Here is a 6,000-nt window from a genome sequence, read left to right as displayed (position 1 = left end):
AGTTATAATAGTGAAAATTCAACTGAGAATTTTGGAATTAATGCTAAAAGATATCCTTCTGAGTATTACGCCTGAGGTCTTGTTTACACATTTTCAAGTGGAAACAAAACGAACATTTTCACTATAAAATGGGGCCCTTCAATGAAAGAAGCACTATGAGTCCTATCATTGATTTAGGGTTTGATTTATTGTGTTTTTTTAATCACACACTTATTTGCTTCGCATTCATATCTGTGGAGTCAAACACGTTTTAATTGAGGGGCTACATACAGCCCAGTTTTACCTCAAGTGGGCCAGACCAGTCAGTAACAACCTTTAAATTCAACCTTTAAGATTTTTGGGAGATTTTGCAGAGTAAATGTGATGTAAAGGTCTATATTTTTGCAAAACCATATAATTAGAACTGAAAATGACTACAATCTCAACGTGAAGCCAATTAGAGAAACATTCTGGTGCAAAGTACAGTGAAATGTCAAAACAAACTGTTCCCATCATTGTTGCTTCTGTATTCTGTCGCGTCTGCTGCACTAAAGAAATATGTTCGAATTCTTCAAATTTATCTGATAAATCAGTATAAAACAGTATAAATCAGTGTTTCATCACGGATTCCATCCGGCGATACCTCTAAGACCTCCTCTCTGGACTCAGGAGAGCAAAGCCAAACATCGTACAACATCCAGACCCTTCACTCTGATCAACAAAAACACTTTTAGATTACAGAATGGATTTCTTGCTTCTTCTTTTTCTTCTTACTCAGCTGATTCACTTGATCCTCCTGTGTGTCAGTGTGCGGAAATCCGTTCACAGGAAAAAGAAAAACCTGAAATCCTGACGTCACATTCTGCTGAGGTATTGTTAATGTTTTATCAGTGGAGCGAACGTCCGGTTAAGCTTGGAAAGCTGAACATGAGAGACTAAAATGACGTGAGCTTAAGATTACACCTTTCCATTTTCAATACATTCTCCGTCAGTTTGAACACCGGAAGGAAAAAAAAAACCCCTAAAACATAATCCTGAAGTTGAATTGCATCAGCAGGGATTACATCTGCTGTGGCACGTCTCTTATCCGCAGGGACGAGTCCCTAACGCTCGCGCTGCTTGTCAGGCCACTTATTCTGCAGCGCCTCTCTTCTGTAACAGTGACTGGAAGCAGAAACAGGCTGAAGGTGTGAGTACCCCGAGTGGGACGGTCTCCAGTGGACTGGGATGACTCACCCAACCACATTCCAGCAGCAGCAGCAGCATCATTCGAGGATCGCTGCACTGGAGGTGTAACGTGTCGTCTCATCTCTTCCTCTCTTCCTATTGCTTTCTGTTTAGCGGGGTTAAATACCGTTCACTTTGTCAAACTGCAGCGTTGCAGACGTGATGGATTTCATGTTTGTGTCAGCTGCGGTTTGAAGATAAAATGAAGTCTATCAAATTGACAGACTGACAGATGATGTACCCTCGAGGCTCTACTGACAGGAAATTAGATAAAAAAAAAAAAAAGAGTGCAGCTACTGAAAGGTATGAAGAGGGATTTTTGTCTGTTTGTTATTGCTCTTTCCTACATAGGCGTGTCTGTTATTAGCAGCAAATCCTTACATTTGATGCTTACACAGTCTGAGAATATCTGGATTTTCGTTCTGCAGGTTTTTCCTGGATATGAAAGCAAATGTGAGTGAAACAAAGGCAGAGGAAGTTGAATGAGCGAAGGGATCAAACGGGGAGAAATATATTTACAGAGAGGAGTCGGAGATGAAGGGGGACAAAGGGGAAAATGTGCTGTGGGAACCAATTACTCATGACACACTTCTATCTGCGACAGCAGTCATCAAATCATACGAGTCATTTTTTTTTTTTTTTCAACGCAATTCTATCAAGTTCAGCTGGTTTACATAACAATCAGGTAAAATCCAACAACCACATGAGGAAAGGGACGCACTTCCCCAGACTCGGGCTCAACTGTTGTTGAGGTTTTGGCATCAAAAGAAAAAAAGGACCGAGCTCAGTCAGTGATGTTGACATGAAAGCTACTTCCTGCCATCGAACTAGCATGAGTCTCAAAGCCATGAGTTTGCAGAAAAAAACGTGAATAATAAAGCAGCTTTAGGAAAACTTTTTGAGCTTCATGATGACATCGTCGTGACGTTTGGTAGTAATTGTTCGGTTTGATGAAATTATAGATTTGCCATAATCTGTAAGCAAAAAAAAAAAAAAAAAACATTTAAAGGTTATAATAGCAGTATTTTCATCAGTCCATCCACAAAACGGCGCTGAATTAAAACGTGTTTGACATTTCAGGCTTCGACTGTGCTCGCCGATCTAGAGAGAAGCCTTTACTTTGAGAAACTCTAACACGCCTGCTCTCTGAGAAAGAACTGATCTGACAATATGGTACTTAATGATTTTGTAATGTATGATGGAGCCTGGATGTTAAGAGCTTAGTACTGCAAGAGGACAATCTTAAATTGTACAAGTCTATGAGGAGAAAACACGATGGGAGAAGTATGATCTGGGCTGCGAGCGCCTGTCAGCATGCTGGCTGCAGCATTTTCAATTAATTGCAGAGTTGTTTGGACAACCTGATAGTGGCTGATTGCAATAGTGCAGTCAAGAAGTGAAAAATGCATGAATTGAACGTTCATCCTGTGCCAATGAGCTGCTCATTTTAGGGAGATTATATCAATGAAGAAAGAAAGACAACTTAGTGAGGAAGTCAAAGGATAAATCCTGGTCAAAGAAGCTTGTAGTTGTGCATAAGTCTCAGGACACACACACACACTCGCTCGAATGCTGAAGTTGTTTCTCTGCGATAATGAGCACCATAGATACTGATATTTGAAAAGCTGCATTCCAGCCTGCTTCCCTCTGAAAATACGGAACATTATTAGGGTCTCGTAACGCTTGACAATGCAGCCTCCTCTTCCCCGCCAGGACTCACAATCACCTTTGCCTTGTTGACAGAGAGAAAACACTTTTTCAAGAAATACCACAATCTGCACAAACATATACAGGCTGCAGGAAGCAGGATTCACTGTCTTATTCTTGCAAATAAAATGAATAATAAGGGGAAAAACACTGTTTGTTAAATCACGATGTAAATTTTTTTTCTGCCTCATTCTCCCGATGAGTTTTCCATGCATTGAGCAAGGAAAGTACTGGTTTTTGTAAAATTTGTTAAACTCATTTACTATTGTCATCACCTCATTGCCCATGTGTTCCTTTGGGAGAGAGAAATAATGTGGTGGAGGCCAAAAGCTGAGTAACAACACCAGAATATGTTTAGAGCTGCTGAGGCAGTTGAGGCAGACGATGACGGGGAGGGATCAGCCAGTGGCGGCTTCACAAACGGTGAACATCTGATGCTTTGACTGCGGCTGGGAGGGACTGCTGAGCTTCCTGTGAGCGCTTGTTGAAATTGGGAGGAATAATACACAGGAATATATCGAGAGTCTCAAGAAATCGTAATTACCATCGGGGAAAACTCCACACGGCGTAGGGCCTGTTTGCACAGCAATGATTTCAAGTGAAATTGCAAATAGCAAGTCAGCTGCGTCGACGGACGTCGTTTTCAGAATGTTGCAGCGCAAACGTGAAACTTTTGATGGGTTTTACCTTGAAATGTTGTGTATTCTGGGTCTCAATCGTCTTCCCTCCACCAGATGTTACATCCTTTAACGACAATTGTTCTGCAGATGAAGGGCTGGTTCTGCTCCTGCTACTACTATAATTGATTGAGAATAATATCCAAAATCAGTCTATCATTTAAGAAAGTTTATTTTAATTCCATTCAAACCGAAGCACCAGCTGCATCCGCCACCTCATTCACTTCTATTAAGGAGAAAGATCCTAACATCAATAGAATATTAAACACATTTAATTCACAGCACACTCCAGACATGTATTAGTTTAGTAGAGAAACAGTTTCAACACATCGGTGCCATAATTGGTGAGTGTAGGGAGATCCACTCACTTGTTGATCATGATCTGTCATCAATAAATGTTAAGGCAGTAAGCCTGTACAGTGCAGTATGGATCCTAACAAGGAGCCCTGTGGAACTCCATGCATCATGCTATTGTGATCGACAGCAGCAAAGTGGAATCTGTCCGACAACTATGACATAAATCACCTTCGTGTTGCTGCTTTTATCCCAGTGGCAGGTTAGACGTCATGTTCACTGACATCCAGCTGAGATCAAACGGGAGAGAAACAGATGAACATGTATCTTACTTTTTTTTTTTTCAAGTCTTGAGGAAACAATAGATGATGAAATTCATGCACTTGGAATGACCTCTCTTCCATTTCTTTTCTCTGTAATTAAAATGAACTTGTCTGTTACTAACACAACATTGCGACGTGCATGTTTTGATTTATTCATTAACCTTCAGAGGGGTTTTGTGACACATCATTCTCCTGTGTTATTCCGGTCCTCCACAATGGTGTCAGGAAACACACTAAACAAAAACAATGTAATATGACCACAAGGGAGGCTAAATAAATAAATAAATAAATAAAAAGATAGAAACCTCAGGTGGAATGACAAGGCAGTCTCACTCCCCCTGACATCTGTTCCTGTGAAAGGAAAGCAAGGATGCCACTAACAGTTTACCCCAGATACCACAGTCCCCTCTGGCAACAGCATCTGTCTAATGAGGGTGCACAGGAGCACTCGTGAAGCCAGACATAACGGCGCTTTGATAGCGCGAGGTTTCTTCAAGGAGTCGCTTCATAACGCCGATGAAGAGAGAAAATGGGAGACGTTTTATCGAGAGATCCAAAATCCGTCAGCTTGCATCATGACGTGTGGCGTTTTCATAAAACTGTCCAAACATTTCCAAACATCCATTTAAGTCGCCGACAGGGTCAGTGCTGGAGTTTGTCAGCAGGGGCATTCAGCAAACTGCCAGCCTGGTTTTCAGGAGACTCACGGTGGTCGTGAGCAGTCTGAGCTCCCATGATGGCAGCTCCACTCACTTTTTCCGTTCATGGTCACAAAGGCCCCAATTACCAGGACGACGTTTTCAGCTGAAAACACCCAATCTTCATTGCATTTTGGGTATCTGTTTACATAAAAACACAGCTCAGAGCCACTGAAAATGCAACTTTTTGAAAATGCTCATGCTCTTTTCTTAGTAGGCGGGGTTTTCAGAACGCTGCCGTGTAAATGCAAATTTTTAATTAAACGAAAAAATTAGCAATGCACCTGGTTGCAGTGTCTATTACCGTACATCCATAACTTGGTAATTACATGTAATTACCATCCAATTAGTTAAATTTACTCACAAACCTCAAGGATGCACATGTTTTCAGTGGCTTTTCCGTTTGCTGGATGATTGAGCATCCACATCAAGTGTCCCAATCGGAGTTTACTGAAGCTCGTCCTTGACAACGGACATTTGCAGCTTCATCTCCATGTGCAGGCAGCGTAAAGGCACGCCATCTTTAATATGGCGTAGATACCACTTATATATTAGTGCTTGGCATAAAGCTGAAGCTGGCTTGTTGCCACAACTGTCAGCACTTATGAGCAAGCAGCGGCATCGAGGGTTAAATCCTCACAGCTATGAAGAAATGAAATGTTGAGACAAAACTAACATTGGAGCAAGCAGCTGACGCAGGGATCAGAACAACGGGAGGTCACTCCAATCTGTTTTTTTATTTCTGTTTGTTCTGGGTTTGATCACTTTTTGAAATGTATTTCATTGAAGAATGACACAGCACTGCCTTGTTTCCAACTTGGAGAACTTGAGAAATTATTTCTTGGTGAGGAATATATGTACATGAATTTGATTAAACCCAATGTGGACACTTCATCCATCCATCCATTCTTCCATACAGCTTCCACTTCATTCCACTTCACTGGAGCCAATCCCAACTATCTGTGTGTGAGGACAGGATACACCCTGGACAAAGAGAGAGACAACCACACACACTCACATTCACACCTTGGGGTGTGTAAGAGCTGAGATTTGTGATTGCCTTGTGCCACAAATTGACCTTGATTTTCAGATAAA

General features: G+C 41.5%; 1 long non-coding RNA gene across 1 annotated transcript in view; it reads left to right on the top strand.

The window, feature by feature from the left end:
- The first annotated feature begins 356 nt into the window (after positions 1 to 356).
- LOC115385815 (uncharacterized) overlaps positions 357 to 6,000 on the top strand; it is a 157,215-nt gene continuing 151,571 nt past the window's right edge. The window contains exon 1 of the long non-coding RNA XR_003931181.1: positions 357 to 459. This is a non-coding gene — a long non-coding RNA (uncharacterized LOC115385815). The remainder of the gene's footprint in view (positions 460 to 6,000) is intronic.

This window comes from Salarias fasciatus, unplaced genomic scaffold (genome assembly GCF_902148845.1).
Source record: "Salarias fasciatus unplaced genomic scaffold, fSalaFa1.1, whole genome shotgun sequence".
Taxonomy (NCBI): domain Eukaryota; kingdom Metazoa; phylum Chordata; class Actinopteri; order Blenniiformes; family Blenniidae; genus Salarias; species Salarias fasciatus.
Note: the sequence above shows the minus strand (reverse complement) of the source record. Positions and strands in the feature narration are given on the sequence as shown.